The 17,177-nt window shown below is 49.2% G+C and overlaps 1 protein-coding gene across 6 annotated transcripts in view; it reads right to left on the minus strand.

Annotated features, from left to right (window-relative positions):
* Positions 1-17,177, minus strand: part of CNTFR (ciliary neurotrophic factor receptor) — a 166,025-nt gene that overhangs the window by 133,808 nt on the left and 15,040 nt on the right. The window lies entirely within an intron of this gene.

Consider the following 17,177-nt stretch of genomic DNA (forward strand, 5'->3'; position numbering starts at 1 on the left):
GCAAGACGGCACACACAGTGGGATGCTCCCACGTGTAGCACTGCCAGCATCCTCCTGGGTCAGCATGGATGCTGTCAAAGCCGACGAACCTCTGGATTAGTGCAGCTCTGGTGCACTAGGTTATAATCGTGCTTCTACCCTGCAACAAGCAGCCACAACCCAGTGCTGAGAGATGCGTTTCCCAGAGCACAATTCACAACGATCTTGCATTCTCCAGACCTCACTGGGCCAAAAGCTTTAACACAAGGAGGCTACAAACCTTGCAGCAAAACAGAGAGCCCTCCCCAAGTCCCACAGCAGCTGTGGCTCCACGTCCAGCTTGACAACATGCCAACACGACAGCAGCTGGAAAGTGATAGCGCCTAAGGTTCCATCTGCCTGGACCCCCACGCAGCTCTGTTTCCTTCCAGGACACTGCCAGGTGCCTGTGCCAGGCAGGATACAAGCAGCACCCAGGCAGGAACAGAGAAAGCCAGACACCACGGCCATGGGGTGCATGGGATGAGACCAGAGGAAAGCAGTCTCAGCACCATGCAGAAACACACAGCACGAAACTACCTTGAAAACAGGAGGCATGCTGATGCCACTGCAAAGCTGGGGTTCTGCTGATGCACATCAAGCCGAAAAATTTTGCTTCTGGTCAAAGAGGCAATTAATTTATGCTTGCCACTGAGACCAGCATAATACAGCTCTCCCCTCCACCCGCTCCCAACACCGTCCCAAAGCATGAGACTTCCATTCCAGAAAACACAATGCTGAACCAATACAGACACAACCAGCACGATCCAGGTAGCCAAGGCTCTGCATCCACACACAGCTCCAGTTTGCACCTCATACAGAAGGGTCTGCGATCCAGAGAGACTCAGCTGTTTCGACTTCAAATGCTCACAAAATGCAAAACAACTGCTGAAGAGCCATTTCTGGATTATCAGCCCACATATCAAAACGCATCATGGCTTACACTGTAGGACATACTCTCTTAATGGTAAACAGGCACTTCAAGCACTTCCCAAACCACCTGCATACAAACAGCTTCCCAAATGTTGAGAGCCCCTAACCCTGTTTTGATTTTCACTCGACTCCACAGTTTGCTGCTTAAGCCTTTCTGCTCTTCATCTCTCACTGTGGCTCAGCAGCCTGCCAAGGGACACAGCACTGGCAATGTTCCTGATTTATGTTCTCCTGATGGAGAACATAACACCTTTTTAGAGGAGTAAATAAAGCCACTACCAAGATGAGTATTTCATTATTATCTTTAAAGAGCACGTTTCTGCCTCAGTGCTTACAGAGGAGGCCAGACTGTTCTCGATACAGAGGAACTACGCCTACCTTCCTAAAACTTTGGGTCACATTTGCTACACAAAAGTCTTCTGTTGTGCACTGGACCTGGACAATGTCACCCCTGGTAAGGAAAGGGGAGTGCATTGGGAGAACACATTGGGGTGTGATTAAGGAGACATTTCATTCTGGCATTTGGATTTTTCTCCTGCCAGACTGGTTTACCTTAGAATAACACCAGAAAGGCTGTTTTGCTGTAGCTGTCCTTGCACACTAACCAGAGCCCTCAGCAGCTCTGGGGCTCCTGCACAGGGTAGGGTGGAAACACAGCACACCCCGTCATACTACTCGCTGCCTGTCTGGGCTCCACCTCATCACCCCAATGAGAGACTGAAGCTCAGATCCCCTCCACATCCCTGGGAGAAAAAGGGACCCCTGCAGTGCAGAAAGGAAGGTGGCATCAGTCCTACAAGATGGCTACAAGATGGAGCAACAGGCAGCTTTGCTCAGAAGCCTGCAGGACTCGAGCCTTGGTCTTGCACTGCAGACAGCAAGCTGCTGCAGGTGACAGACAAGACACTGCACAGCCCCCAGGTGTTCCAGCCCCCTGCCCCACAGCTGTCAGGGGTCAGACATCCATTCTTTCCCTTACTCTACTCTAATGGTCCTCACCAGCTCCTGACCAGTTGGCTGACAACAAGGGATGCTGCTGCTCTGCATCCAGCAGCAGGCCCCTTGGACTGCTTCACACCCAGCCCATGTGATGGACGTCAGGGAGCCACCTCCATCCCTTCCAGCACAGAGACCAAAGGTAGCACAGCAGTTAAACAGCTCTGCCTGCTCCATGCACCCATTTGGCACCAGAGGCATGCCACAGGTGAATGGAACCCTGAACACAGCTGCACAGATGTTGTTTCAAGGCTCACTAATTCCCTGTCCCTAATTCATTCCTGGTTTCTGCACGATGCAGTCAATTCTTGACCAGCCACTGCACATGCATGTTTCTTTGCTTTCAATTCGGCCAGCAAAATCCATTTACCGTGCCTGTCTCATCCGGTTTCCGTCAAGCCTGCTGAATTCTCCCTCAGTGAAATAAGCAAGTTTACTGTAACACCCTCCTTTGTCAGTGCACGGCTAAAATGACAGTCTTTCTGGTGCCTGACTATTTCCCTTCACAGCGGGAGCTAAACACTGCTTGTTTTCAATTGTGAACTGTTCCGACTTCTTGAAATGCATGAAAGTAACCAAGGGGGTCGATTTAACTGGGAAAAGAGGTTTCTATAGGAGAATATTTATTTACTTTGCAAGTTTGCTGTGGAGAAGTTTAGGCTGGTAATTTACTAGCTGAGGATGTGGGGGTCTCTGGGCAAATGTAGGAAGGAAGAGATGCAGCTCCAAATCTGCCCTCCCCAGCAGTGGTGGAAAGCACGTCCAAGGCACCTCCTAGGGTTTTCCCAGAATGAGTTTTCCTAGTACACAGAGGCAATGGAGAACTCACATATTTGGAGTTGGGTGGCCAAGCTCTGCAAGAGGAAAGCCAACCCTAGTGTAGGATTGCACAACTCTGAGCCTGATGCTTCCAATGCAGGAAATGTCCTGCAAAAGTCCTCATGCTTTCAGGATGAATTCCCCTCTAACAGTTTTCATTCCTCATCCTCTCCATTTACAATTTCCTTACTCTCCTTTTGCATTCTTGCTAGTTTTTTGGAGTTTGCTTTTTTTTTTTTTTTTTTTCTGGTCAATCCTCAAATTTCATCTCACTTGCAAATTACAAGAGCAAACCTTCAAGGCTTCTGCTAGTCCTCCTGGCTCAACAGAAAGCAAATTAGAAGCAGAATTAGAGATTCTTTGCAACACTAAGTGAAACATTTTCACACCTCTCGTTGCCTCACCACAAGCAACAAGTTCTGACCCACCAAAGGGCTCTATCTGCATCATGCTGTGTGTTTTGGAGGAAAAGCACTCATCCTTCTCTGAAAGATCACCTTGAGGCTTTGGTGAGCAGCAGATATGACCCATTCACAGTAAAAACAAGCAACAAGTGATTGTATTTCTCTCCTTTTACAGGATTTAGGTAGGATGTACCCTACCAGCACAGGAAACTGAGCTGCGGTCTCCCACAGCATAACAACCACAGAGAGACAAGGAAAATCACCACGCATCAACCTGTGCCAAGGCCAGTGTCCTGCTGATTTCTACGTGCCTGAAAGCCAAACCACTGAGCACCTGCAGCTTTCCATTGCCATGCCCCACTGCACTGTCTGCAATCCCATGCTTCAGGCTGAGAGATGTTGGTTGCTCAGTGATCAGGACCTGATGCCCAGGGAGGCTGTATAAACGCAAAGTTATCTGTGAAATCTCATATGATGCTCACAGGTACAGCCCCTACTGCTAGAAGCTCAGATGGCACAGGGTAGCAGCACAGTGACAAGGCCTGCACAGACTGAATCTCTGGGCTGAGGCCAGTGTGATGTGGTTCAACAAGACCAAATGTCAGGTCTTGGACTATGGCCACAGTAACCCAGTGCTACAGGCATGGGGCACAGTGGCTGGAAGAAATGGAGCTGGGGATGCTGATCAATGCTTGGCTAAACATGAGTAAGTAGTGAGCCCAGGTGGATAGGTAGGCCAATGGCATCCTGGTTTCCATCAGAAATATAGCAACCAGCAGAAACAGGAAGAGATCATTAAAGAAGTTAAGACTCGAGACAGCCTGTAGCAATGACCTGATATCATTATCAATTTGTGATATCAAGGAATATGGGACTGGAGATGAGCAGAGTCAGGACTCCGAAATTTAGGAAAGTGATCTTAAAGCTGTTCTAAGGAATTACTGGATAACGTCCTCTGGGAAGCTGTCCTTAGGGCCAAAGGAATGGAATAGAGCTAGTAACTCTTGAGATACCTTTCTAAGAGCTATCTGTCCCCCAGATTAAAAAATAAAGCAGTGCAGGCACAAAACCAGTATGGCTGAGCAAGGACATACATGTGCAGACAGTGGAAGCAGGGACATGTGGCCTGGTAAGAATACAGGGATGCCATCCAGATGTGCAGAGAAGGGATCAGGGAAGCCAAGGCACTGACAGAACTGAAGTTGGCAGGGGATGTGAAAAACAACAAGGAGAGATTCTACAGGTGCATGAGACAGAAGAGAAAGGCCAAAGAGAGAGCATCTCCTCTGATAAATGAGAAGAGAGAAATGGCAAAAACAGACATGGAGTTGTTGAAGTACTCAGTAAGTTCTTTGTCTCAGTCTTGGGAGCAAAACTTGGGGAGCAAAATCCCTCCCACAGCAAGCAAAGACCAAATTCAAGACAACCTGATGAAACTGAATGTGTACAAGTTGATGGGGCCCAACAACATGGATCCCATAGTTCTGAAGGAGCTAGGTGATGTGACTGCCAAGCTGCTCTCCATCATATTTAAAAAGTCAGTGCTGCCAGATAAATTCCCCAGTGGCTAGAAAAAGGGAAACATCACTCTCAATTTTAAGAAAGGGAAAAAGGAAGATGTGGGTAACTACAGGCCAGTGTGCTTCACCTCTGTGCCTGGGAAGATTGTGGAACAGATCCTCCTGGAAGCCATACTAAAGCAATCAAAAGACAAGGAGGTTATCCAAGACAGCCAGCATGTCTTAATCAATAGCAGATTACGTCTGACCAATCTGGTAGCCTCCTATGATGGAGTGACAATAATGGTGGACAATGGAAGAGCAAGTGACAACTTCTACTTGGACTTGTGCAAGACCTTAAATATGATCCCACCCCACATTCTTACCTCTAAATTGGAGAAATACGGCTTCGAAGGGTGAACTATTTGGTGTACAAAGAATTGGTTGGATAGTTGCAGCCAGATGGTTGTGGTCAAAGGCTCCGTGTCCAGGTAGAAGCCAGTCACGAGTGGTGTCCCGCAAAGGTCTGTCTTGGGACCAGTACACTACAACATCTTTGTCAGCAACATAGCCAGTGGGATCAAGTGCACCTTCAACATGTTTGTGATGACACCAAGCTGAGTGGGGCAGTCAGTATGACAGAAGGAAAAGATGCCATCCAAGGGAACCTGGACACGCTTGAAAAGAGGGTTCATGATGTGAGAAACACTCAAAATTTTCAGGTGAGGGAAGGATCTCTGTGAGAGCAGCAAAGTTTATTTGCTATTGCAATAACAGGTACAATTTCTCCCTCACCAACTTTGAGTGTTTCTCACAATGAGAACCTAATAAGGTTCAAGAAGGCAAGTGCAAGGTGCTGCATTTGGGTCGGGGCAATCTCAGATATGTCTACAGGCTGGGAGAAGAATTTATTGAGAGCAACCCTGTGGAGAAGGACTTTGGAGTTCTGGTGGACAAAAATCCGGACACAAGCCAGCCTGCAGCTGGGAAGGCCAACAGTATCAAAATGGGGATGGCAGCAGGATGAAGGACGTGACTGTCCTGCTGTACTCTGCTCTTGTGAGGCACAAGAACACGTTGCCCAAAGAAGCTGTGGGTGCCCCACCTATGGAAGCGCTGAAGGCCAAGTTGCATGGGGCCCTTGGTAGCTTGATCTATTGGTTGGCAGCCCTGTCCATGGCACAGGCTTGGAACTGGATGATCTTTAAGGTCCCTTCTAAAGCAAACCATTCCATGTGTCTGTGATTCACTATATAAGACACCGCATGTCTTAATCTTCCCCTTGGGAGAGAGCCTCTTCCAGCCCAGACTGTTTGTGTGTTCAGCTAATTTTGTTGTCTGACTTTCCACCTACTTGCTCAGTGGAAAGCAGATCCTCCCAAGTAATCATTGCTATTTCATCCCTACCCTCAGACATGAGGCTGTGGTACATACAAAACCCTGCTGCATCAGCCCTGGGTCACAAGGGCACCCAACTCCCCCCTGCACCTTGCTGTGTCCCCTCCTAGCCTGAGTATGGCCAAATGCTGCAACACTGAGCCTCACGTATCTGGAAGTGCAGCTCCAAGTCTCCTATACAAAAGCCAGGCTGCTCAAGGGCAGTGGTATAATTAAGGGGAAAAAATTCCCTGCATACACCAGCCAGTATATCCTGAACAGCACAGGCACAGTATTTGCAATTGCTATAGACCGGTGATGTTACTCCTGGCTGTAAAAAAAGGTTGTAGAAGTGGAACTGCTTCCAAGAAAAATTAGGAGAATGAGTCAGGATCTAGAAAGCCTGCTGTGCAGTCACAGGCTCAAGTGCTCACTTGGTTCAGCTTAGCCAAGAGACGATCAGGAGAGGTCTTAATCAATGCAAACAGAAGTGCTGGCATAGGGAAGGGATTTCTGTTGGCAGCGTGGACCTCACCAAGGGGCTGCCAATGGGAAACAGGTCATATCTGCCCTAATTCTATCACCTGCTAATTGCCCTGCTCAAGATAAGGGGCCACAGCTACAAGAATTGTCACTGTCCCGGTCATGCAACACAAGGTATGCAAAGGGCAGGGCAAGCTTAGAAAGGGCTCAGGTCCTGCAGCACAAAGGCAAAGGAGACAACTCTACTTGTAGGTCAACAAGAGAACAAACTGGTCTGGGGTTTGGGAGTGTTTTGCCAAGTTCCTGGATCCATTCATAAGCCATCAGTAAGTTCCCATCATTAAGTTCCAAGCAGTGATTGAGGAGGGCACATGAGCTGTGGAGATGCTCTGGTCCCTTCCCACCAGCTACAAAGATGAACTAAAAGCCCAACTATGTGGCAGCATCTGGGGCATCTTCCAACAGCGCAGCCCAAGGTGCTCCTGTACTTTCCACTGAGTCAGTATTTTGCATGAAAAACTTGCCAAAGGAGACAGCGTAAGTTTTCTCAAAGACAATCAGGCCAATGGTGATTTGGAAAGAGGTAATGCATATTATGTTGTTCTTAAAATGCAAGTCAGCTTTCCTCACTGGATCAGCGGGAAGATAGATTAGGACATACCAGCAGCCTCAAGAGATCAGAACAGGAATCCCATGTGCTTCTCCAGCACTTTTGAAGACTCACTGTCTTTTCATCCCTACTTGCATATTGAAACCAGGGAACACCTGAAGCTTTGCTTCAGACACTGTCCTAAAGCCTGGCTGCAAACCCAAACCCTGCCCTCCACTCCTCTCTCCAATTACAGCACTCACTTCACCTTTCAAACAAGGCTGCCCAGGATGCCTGCTTGAGTTGAGTCATATATGGCACAGATGAGCAGCTGCCAGATCGGAGCTGTAATCCCATCAGAGCCGCATCCTGGAAGAGCCAGGCTGCAAGCAGACACATCACGTTGCTCCCTGCAGGGACAGGAGTGACCTTCTGGGCAGCACATCCCAGCAGCCTGTCCTGTCCCTCTGCCTGCTGCCCACCCCTGGCACCAAGCTCCCCTCTTTTAAAGGGAAGTGACACTCATTATTTACATTCAATCAGTAACTCCCCTAATGTCTTCAAAAATTCTTATCAAGGCTAGCCAAGCGTTTGAGAGGCTTGCATAGTATCCTCACTCCTTCCTCAAGAGCTATTACAATGCAGTCTTCTTTTGTTCCACTCCCCCACCCCCAGGCCTTTTGGCTCTTGTAATCTTGCTAAAGACAGGTATAAAAAGACGTTCAGGATCTCAGCCTTCCGAGAAGGAAGAAGAAATTGGTGAGAAACCAATTCTATTTAATAGAACTATTGTCTCCCTTACATTTTCTTCTCCCTAGCAGTACTGTGGGAAAAAAAAAAGCCTTTCTGCTGGGAAGGGCTGATCACACAGCCCCAACACCTCTGCACTGTAACTTGCAGACTCATCCTGTTGCATTCAGTCACTCCCTGCTCCCACCCCCCCCAACCCCTCTCTCACCCAGCTGCACCCCTGCTGATATTACTAGGTTTTTAAGGGCTTGACCACTCTTCCTAATCCTCCCAAAAATACATACACACCCTTAAGTCTTCACCCATTTCACATCCCTCACTGCTGCATTTTGCCCCCTGAGTGTCTTCCTTTCCTGGTTCTAACACTAATGCAAAAGATTTACAGCCTGTATAGACAGCAGGTGGAAAAAAAACTCGAGAGAGGAAAGCAGCTAGTTGAAGGCTAATCTTGCTGCACTCTCTGCTCCTTCTCCACTGCCCGATGTGCTCATTTGCAGCCACTCCTGTAGGAATGATGAAGATGGGAGCAACTCAGCTCAAGCATCTTTGCACAAGTGCTGCTTTTGAGCATCAGAGCAAAGGAATGGCTAAGGAGAGAGGGAATCATCTAGAGCATCAGCAGAGAAAAGGCAGTTTTGTTTTTGCATGAACTCTGCCCGCCCTTCACCTTCATGGGCGCTTCCTTCCCTTGCCACAAGTAACAAGCACAGATAATTGAAGAAAAACATCATTTCCCAGAGCACTTCTGATCCGTATTATCCATGCTTATTACAAGCAGCGAAGCTCATTCTGGTCTCCACCGGCTCTCTACAAAACAGAAAAGACTGTGGCACAGAAAAAAGGGGCAGAAGAGCTACCAAGTTGGGCTGCAACCCAAACCGAGCCACTTAACAGCCCCTGAAGGACTTGCAGCCACAGACACATGGACCTGAGCTTCATCCAGGGCATCAAGACCCCAGGGTCATTCATACAGCCTGTGCTGCTCCCAGAGCTAATGCAAGAGATTGGCTGAGCAGGGCAGAGCTGGAGCACCAGAGGCAGAGTTAAATTCCCATTTGCCCATTGATTTGTGTGGGTTTTATTCTGTCCTCCTCAACTAGGTAACAGCACTGTGCTGGTCAGTCTGAAAGAAATAGCTTGGAGAAGTTTGGGGGTCTTTTTTTTTTTTTTTTTTTCCCCTAATGCAAGTGCACAATCTCCTGCAGAGCTTTGGCTTCTTTGAATACAGAGAGTGTTAGTATAGATGCAGAAAAAAAGCAGGGAAGACAGGAGAATTTTTTTGGCAGCACAATCCAAGTGCTTTCATCCAGTGGAGACCTGTAATGCAAGACACTGCACAAACATGAGTCAAGACAACATTTCTATGGCTGAAGTCTCAGAAAAGCAGTGAAGATGCAAGGTGGTACTCACACGTCTGTCCCCAGAAGTGTTGTTTTCCCTTGCTGGATGCTTGGATGCACCAACACTGATCTGGAACCACTACCAAGCCACTGCCTGCACCAAATGCTGAGCATGTGGGACAGGTGGGAAAGCAGAGATGGGAAGCAGCAGTGACACTACAGCAAAGCATCACCTTCTCTCCAGCAGCCATGCCACATGCTGAGCAGTGCTTCTGCTTGCTTAATGTTCCTGTTTACCCAGAAATCATCTCCTTCTTACACATGGTTTCAGCTCTCTCCTCTTTCCAGCCCTTCTTGCTCCTCTTCCCCCATTAGAGTCAGGAAACTCTTTGGTTCAGCATCTTCTGAGTTTGATTTATATCAACTCCAGCCTGGTAAACTATAAGATACTGGAGAGCATCCAGGACCACAGGAAGCAGGTCTGCTTTGGCAAAGGTAAGAGACAGAGAAAGAAACTGAATTGGATCTAGATGGGCTCTTCCTTCACTTGCTACCCCCACCACTCTTCTCCAGGCCCCATGATTTGCCTCCCCCTGAACCAACTCTGCAAGAACCAGGTCCATTATGGAAATTAAAATGAGCTATTGCCAGGAGCAGTTAAGATGAACCCCAAAGTATGCTCGCCCCCTCTGAGCACAAATGGCAGACACCAGAGAGGCTCACAGCCAATAGCTGGGGAGCAAGTGCCAAGAGAAGCTCCTGCACTGTGCCCTGATGGACTCCAGGTCTGATGTCTCCTGGCTGGTGGCATGGCTCAAAGGACCAGTCCAAAGGAACCAGTCTGAAGCTGAAGCCTGGTACAGTTCATCTTCCAGGAGCAGCAGGGGCCCTTTGTGCTACTGCACACAAGGAGCTCGAAATCTACATAATGAAGAAAGCTTTCCCTTCTATCTGCAACTTCCCCAGTAGAAGCAGGAGAAGACTCATCCCCCAGGGTAAATCCCACAGGGTGTTGGTGGCTGCAAGTACCTTTGCATGATGCAAAGTATCCTTCCCTGAAGTAAAGGCTTCTCCCTCCCACTTGCCCCAACAGAGCAGGGGATTGATGTTTCATTGACCTCAAACACAAACAGGTCACTGTCGCACCCCCCTCAAACTCTCTGATGTTTTCTGAATGATAACACAGGAGCATTCAGTCCTGAAGAGGTTAGTGCTCCAAGCTTGGGACAGCTCTGAAAAAAGAAGTAATAACACAAAAACAAGCGCATGTGGAAGCATATTAGAGTAGCTCAGAAGATGAGCTCCGCTGAGTATTGCTGACTGCACAAGGAGACAAGCACTGTGCTAGGAGGACATGTTTTCCAGGTGATAATCACCCTTGCCAGCCCAGTTCCCACACCAGCATTTCTCAACTCAGGACATTCAAGGCATCAACAAGCACTGCAAGTAATGCTGCTAAAGCAAAACTGCACATCCACAGGCAGGAACATGTGTGCTCACAAGCAGATGAGGGAGAGTGAAAGTTTCTAAGTGAAGAAATGTCTCAACACTTCCCCATCCAGCCTATGGGTGTTTGCCAGAACAGGTGAGGTTTGCAGTCTATGAATACAGCCCTGCAGGCTCTGATCCTTGTGGCCACAGCAAAACCAAGAGAGAAAAGAGCCTTATAACCTCCTTAGAACACTGCCTCCCCATTGCAGCAATGATGCAGGTGATGTACAGGCAGTAGCAGCAGGACAGGATGTTCTTATGCATTTGAGCACCAGAACAGGAGCTTGATCCACCTCAGGTTCTGCTAGCATAAGCTCCTGTACAGCCAAAAAAGATCCAAAGAGGAAACACAGCTTCAAAGAAACAGGCAATCATCTTTTTAAGTTCATTTCCTCCAAGCAAAGTTTTGACTGGCTCTTTCCATTGCTCAAGATGAAAGCTGAAGTTATCATCCAGATGGTCACAGCACTGTCATGCTGACACTCATCTCAACAGAGGAGGATTTAAAATCAGGAGGGGTGATTTCACTCCTTTTGCAACGTTTTGGAGAAACCTGCTTTGTGCTCTGCCCAGGGGTAAACCTTCAGTTTGCTGCCCCAAGCATAACCCAAACACAGGGCTTCATGCACTGCACCTGGAGCTCAACCTTGTCAGCACCTCTTGAAAGTGCCCTGGTAGAGGGACAGCAGCAATCTGCACTGCCCAAGTTAGACTGCCCATTACAGCACCATTCTCCCGCAAGCACATCATCTTCTCTTCACTCGATTTTGAGCCCCGACCTCTCAGTCCCTCTGTTAACTTTCATCTCCTTTCTGTTCCTCTGTCACTTTTCTCCTATGTCCTGACTTACACGGGTGGGCACTAGGGCCAGCCAGGGCAGACCTGTCCCCCCGGAGCTGGGAGGTACTGCAGAAACCTGGCAACATTGCATCTGAATGCCCTGCAAATAGAACAGAAAGTAAAAGTGCCCCTTGGCAGGTGCCTGTTCCAAGCTAAGGGTGTTAGCAGATACAAGAAGCTGGGTACAGCATGGCCATCCATCATCTGCTGACAGCCCTGACACTGCTGACACCTCTCCCTCACAGCCCCCACAAGCAGTAACTCTTGGGCAGCCCTGCACAAGATCCTTGGGTACCCTGGACCAGTGCCGAGTGACAGCTCATCCTTGTCCTCCCACCCTTGCCAGCCTCCTGACCATGCACTCCCTAAATAGCACAAAGGCAGGGTGCAAGGAACAGGAGGGCAAAAAAGAGACTTTATCTCTCTGCTCACCTGCTTGGGCAGCAGCTGCGGGTCACAGCCTCCTCCAGCTGATTGAAAGAGGAGAGCTGTGATTTTTAAGTGACCGTCCATGATTTAGTCATGGGGTGAGGAGAGAGAAGGCAGTCCTGCACTTTACATAGTTTAGATATTGCATCGTACTCAAATAGAGAAAGCAGAAAAATCCCTGTAATGCTTCACAGCCAGCTGCAATATCAAGGTGTGAGGCAGCACATAGGGAACATGCTTTGCACCAGCTGCAGTTTGCCTGCTCAGCCCCGTCTCACCCAGGGAGCTCACTATCCAGCAGGGACCTGCTTCCTTCCATGAGAAGAACTACAATCACACAGATTTTTGTTAACCGGGCATGCAGAAGCACTGTCACCAAGGCTGTGACACAGCACATCCACAGGTTAGACCCAGGTGAGGAACACCCTCATAGGAAAGCACCCAAAAATTGTGATCTGCATGGGAGCAAGAGCCTGTAAATTGCTTTTTTTTTTCCCTGCAGTTAAAATGGAACAAGCCTGGAGCAGCTGGGGAAGGGGAGCAAAGCATTCCCACCTGCTAAAGAACCCTGAGACACCCCCATCAAAGCACAACAGTCATGCAGCACAGCTGGGAGCTCCGAGCATCTTAACCTGAAAGCATTTTCCATTCAGCCACAAGGCAGCTTGTCCCTGCTTCACAAGCATCATCACGCATCATGGCTGGGGCTAGGAGCACTGCAGCCTGTGGCAAGGGCAAGCAGATGGTAGTAAGCCATATTTGCAGCAAAAGCAGAGCAGGAAGGGTCCAAATCAAGCGACAAATGCAACATGGGTCACATTGCTCCAGCTGCCAGCCCTTTGACATTCGCAAGCAGACTCACTGCCTCCCAGGGACCTACACACTGTCTTCGATTTGCAGTCAATGTGACAGGAGTGGTAGTGAACACCAGTATGGCTTGCAAGAAACTAGGGGTATGACACCCAGGTACAAGTGTCACATTAACACATGATGAGAGTAATTAACACACCGCCAATAGATTAAGAGTGGATGATCAATCTAGTGATCACAGCCTCCTTTCAGCTCCAGCACAACTCCTCACAATGCAAAAGTCTCCTCCCAATCAAAGGGCACTGACACAGGTACACCAAAATAGATGTAGTTTGTTGGAGCCTTTTCTTTTTTAATTTAAAGTTGTACAGAGAAATTTCAAGAGTTGCTTTTTTTTTTTTTTCTTTCTTTTTCTTTTTTTCTGCCTATGCTGATATCTCATTTGCCCAGTATTTGAGTCCTTGGTTGCTGCACTGCCAAGGCATAATTGAATGAAGTTCCAAGAATGGAAAGAGCCAGGCAGGATCTCAGGGAGATGTTGTGACATGTGCCTCATGGCTGCAGTGCAATGCTCTGACACCTTCACATGAGACCCCATGAGCAGCATTCAGCCATCATACAGCCGCAGCCTCCCTGCAGAAACAAGCTGGGCTGGGAGGTTATGCCGCATGAGGACAGCGTGCAAGACTCCTCACACCTCTGAACCGAAGGCATCCATAGGGACAGGAATCCACAAGCACAGGCATACACTACTGCCTGACTCAGCCCCTTGCAGCACCCGAGTGCCCCACAGCAGGACCCCAGCCAGCTTTGGGCAAGAGGGGCAACAGAGCTGCAGGCCTCCTGGCTGGAGGATGCTGTGCATGATTAAAACTTGATTTGTTGAACCTAAAAATTTCTCTTTACCAAAGGCTGGGGTTTCCCCTGTGCACGCTCACCCTGTTCAGAGCCCTTTTTCCTTGCACATCCACTGCTGCCCACTGTCAGACTGGCTGCCAGGACATTTGGCTGCGCTGGATCAGGCCATTCGGAAGGAATAAACCAGCTTGAAGCATGCAGCGGGAAAGGCACTAGGGCAGATATTTTGATTCACAGCTCCAAAGGCTTTTGACAGGAGCAGAGAAAGGACATTTTAAGCATTCCTTTCAGCCCGCACGCATCCCAGCCCAAAGACCCCTCCTGGGGCGAGGCACAAGAACAATCCCTCTTTCAGATCAAGGGCTCCTTTGTCACCCTGCAGTGAGCCATTTGACCTTCAGAGTCAGAAGCAAGCTGGTATCATGAGCCGACTGATGGGCCCAGGCTGGGAGCAAGCCCAGGCGCTGGAGAAGGATGGAGCCCGGCTGCCAGCCCCTGTATCCCAGCAGGGAGATCAACAGAGCCCAGCCTGAGAGCTGAGCTCTGGAAATGCTTGTTTCTGCTCAGCACATTTCCTCCAGCAGCCAGACACAGAAGGTCACCCAGGCCAGCATTTCCATTTGCAAGAATATCCTTGCCAAGAAACAACAGACCCGGGCCAGGCTACGCCAGGGTATCCAGAGAGGCTGTAAAGCTTTGAAATTGAAGCTAGCTTTCATTTCATCAACGGCATCCTCACATTTCAAAACGCATCCGTTTCCTCCCCTTTGCTGCTTGGAGGACTGAGTCTGCCATCACCTCCCCAGTCCTTCATAGCTCCCACTCCAGCTGGCCCACCTTGAGAATGTGAAGCCCTTTCCTATGTTTAATCACAGCGGCATTAATTATCAAGCACCACACTTTTGAATGACACATCAAGGAGACAGCTGGCCCACACACAGGCAAAGAGCAAGCACAGCTTTCACCCAAAATGTCACCAACTACCCTCACGTGCAGCCTTTTGAGCACTGCTCTCCTATGACAATGCAAACTGCAGCCTGCCCCTTTCCCCTCTTCCCAAGACCCCAGCTAGTTAGAGTTAACCCCATTTGTTATTGCTATAATAAGTCACTTAATGCACAGCCGTGCTGCCACAGCTCTGTCCCCAGCACCCTCTCCTCTGCACCAAGACCACAGCACTCAAGTGGTCACTGTGCTGCCCAGCCAGCCTCCAAAATCACAGAGCAGTAGGGACCAGAAAGGACCTCAGGAGATCATCTATTCTCCTGCTAATCCCTAGGTGTGCGTTGACCATGTCGATAATAATCTGTTACCTCAAACTCCCTGGCCTTGCTGAATAGAAGCAATACTGAAATTTGGGTAGACAAATTAAGTTGCTGTTTGATTCCCAAAGAACCGCCTCTTCGTACAATGACATCTCAGAGATATCTGAGGTTAACAGTCTGTTCTGTGCTCCTTTTCAAACTCCTCCCTCTTTGCTTGGTCATTTTATACTGATTGCCCACAGGCTCACAGATAACTTTATATGCACACCTTTTATCAGTGTATTTGCACACTGGGGCTGCAGCAGAAACATGGGCACGGGCACTGAGCCTTACAACAGGCTTTGCTGCATCAGTGTTACAGCCATCCCACTACCTGCACCACAGAGGGGCCCAAAGGGTGCAGTCAGCCCTGTTTTCTCCTTCAGGTATGTCAGAAGCGATGACAATGACAGCAATCCCAAGGAGGCTGGAAGGCATCTGAGCACTACCCTCCAGCCATGAGGAGGTCATGCCCACACAGACACTGCAGAAGGTAAATCTGTGCAATGCCTTGGTCAGAACTGGCATGGACACTGGCTTCTCTATAAACGTGACAGATGCACTGTGTTTATACAGCAGAACCACCGTTCTCCATCCTGCAGAGCCCTTTCAGCATGTTTGCACACACGGCTCTCCAGGTCTGTCCAGGCACCGGGGTGTTACAATACACATTTAACTAATTCAATAACAACAACAAAAATTAGGGCAGGCAGCCTGCAATTAGGAAGAACATCTTTCCCAAAACGCTGGCAAAGTGCCTGCCATTAGTGAGCCCTTGATTCTCTGCAAATCCCACCGAGATCCGCAGCACCTGATGCCAGTGCTGTCCTGAGGTCGTTCATAACCCGGAAAGCCATTTCCCCTCCATCTCCATTTGGACACTGGTGAGATTTTTCACACCTTACAGCTCAGAAACACTTAAAGCTCGGACAGGCTGCTCCCAGCTCCACAGGTCACGCCAGATCTGCCGGGGTAATTGGCAGCGCAGGTGGGCTGCGGCTGATACAAGCCAGGGCAAAATTACTCTCATTAAAAGCAGCAAAGCCAGGCTCAGCGCAGTGGAAAGAAAATTGCTTCCCGCAAGGGCTCAGGCAGGAGGAGGCAAGAGCAAGAGCAGCCCCGGTGCTAATCAGATCCCCCTGAAATGTAAGCCCCGGCCAAAGGAGCTGCGTGACAGCAGGACAGCTCTCCATATGGCTGTTCCCAGCGAACAATCCCAGCTGCCATAGGGTTAAATCAATGCATGAAGCTATTACAGGGGGTGGAAATGTTTTAACATGGTTGAGCGAAATTCCTCACACTTAAGTCTACAAGGAACTCCATTGGGGCTTAATAGGCTAACATGGCCCATCCCATTACAGGTCGTTAACACAGGCAGGAGCCTTGGGAAGAGGGGCAATTAGGGCCCCCCCCCCACCCCGGCTTTGAACCCCAGCGATGAGAAATGGGGATGCAGGAAGAGGCCATCCAGCCAAAGCTTGCAGCAGGTTGAGCTCTCACTAGGTGATGGAGCAGCAAGTTGATCCCCTGGGCAAGGAGAAAAGCACAAAGCTTCCACGTGCTGGAAACCTGCACTCCTCCCCATCGCCCCTGTCCATCACACATCTGGCAGCATGAGGCAGGAGATATCAGCCCCGCCACAGCCTCTGACTTGCTGCAGTCCCAGGGAAGCAGCCGGCTGCTCCCCAGAGGCTTCGGTGTAACGCTGGAATTACTGCAGCCCTCAATTTCTGCCCTATGGAGCATGGTATTTCCAGCTTAGAAATAAGGTTAAGGCTCCTCAGGGACTTAAGAATAGGTATATACACCAGTCATTTTCCACTGACAAGAGCACAGCAACAAAAGCACAGGCAGAAGGAGGGTCAGAAGAAAGCAGAAAGGGCTCATCCCATCACTAACAGGTGAGACCACCTGCCCTGCTCTGCTCCAAGCATCCCTAAGAGGTAACCATGGCTGTCAGCACGGTGTGGTCAGAGCCTAGCAGCTGCAAGCCTAAAGCTGAAAATAGGAAAGAAATAGCTCATGAGGGTGGATGCTGCTTTTCCCCTCTTCCCACAGATCAATACAGGCAACAACTCTGAGAAGGGGCTGAATCTGCTGAATAAATTTTGCCAGTATAGAGGAAAGACAGATCCAGAGCTTTAGTGCTTCACTCAGCTGGGAGCAAAGACACACTGGGAGAAGCTCTGCAAGAAGAGAGGCTGGAGATGGGACAGGCAGACAGATCAGCCCTGCAG

The sequence above is a fragment of the Coturnix japonica genome, chromosome Z (assembly GCF_054131305.1).
Source record: "Coturnix japonica strain WE chromosome Z, WE-NBRP24, whole genome shotgun sequence".
NCBI classification, from domain to species: domain Eukaryota; kingdom Metazoa; phylum Chordata; class Aves; order Galliformes; family Phasianidae; genus Coturnix; species Coturnix japonica.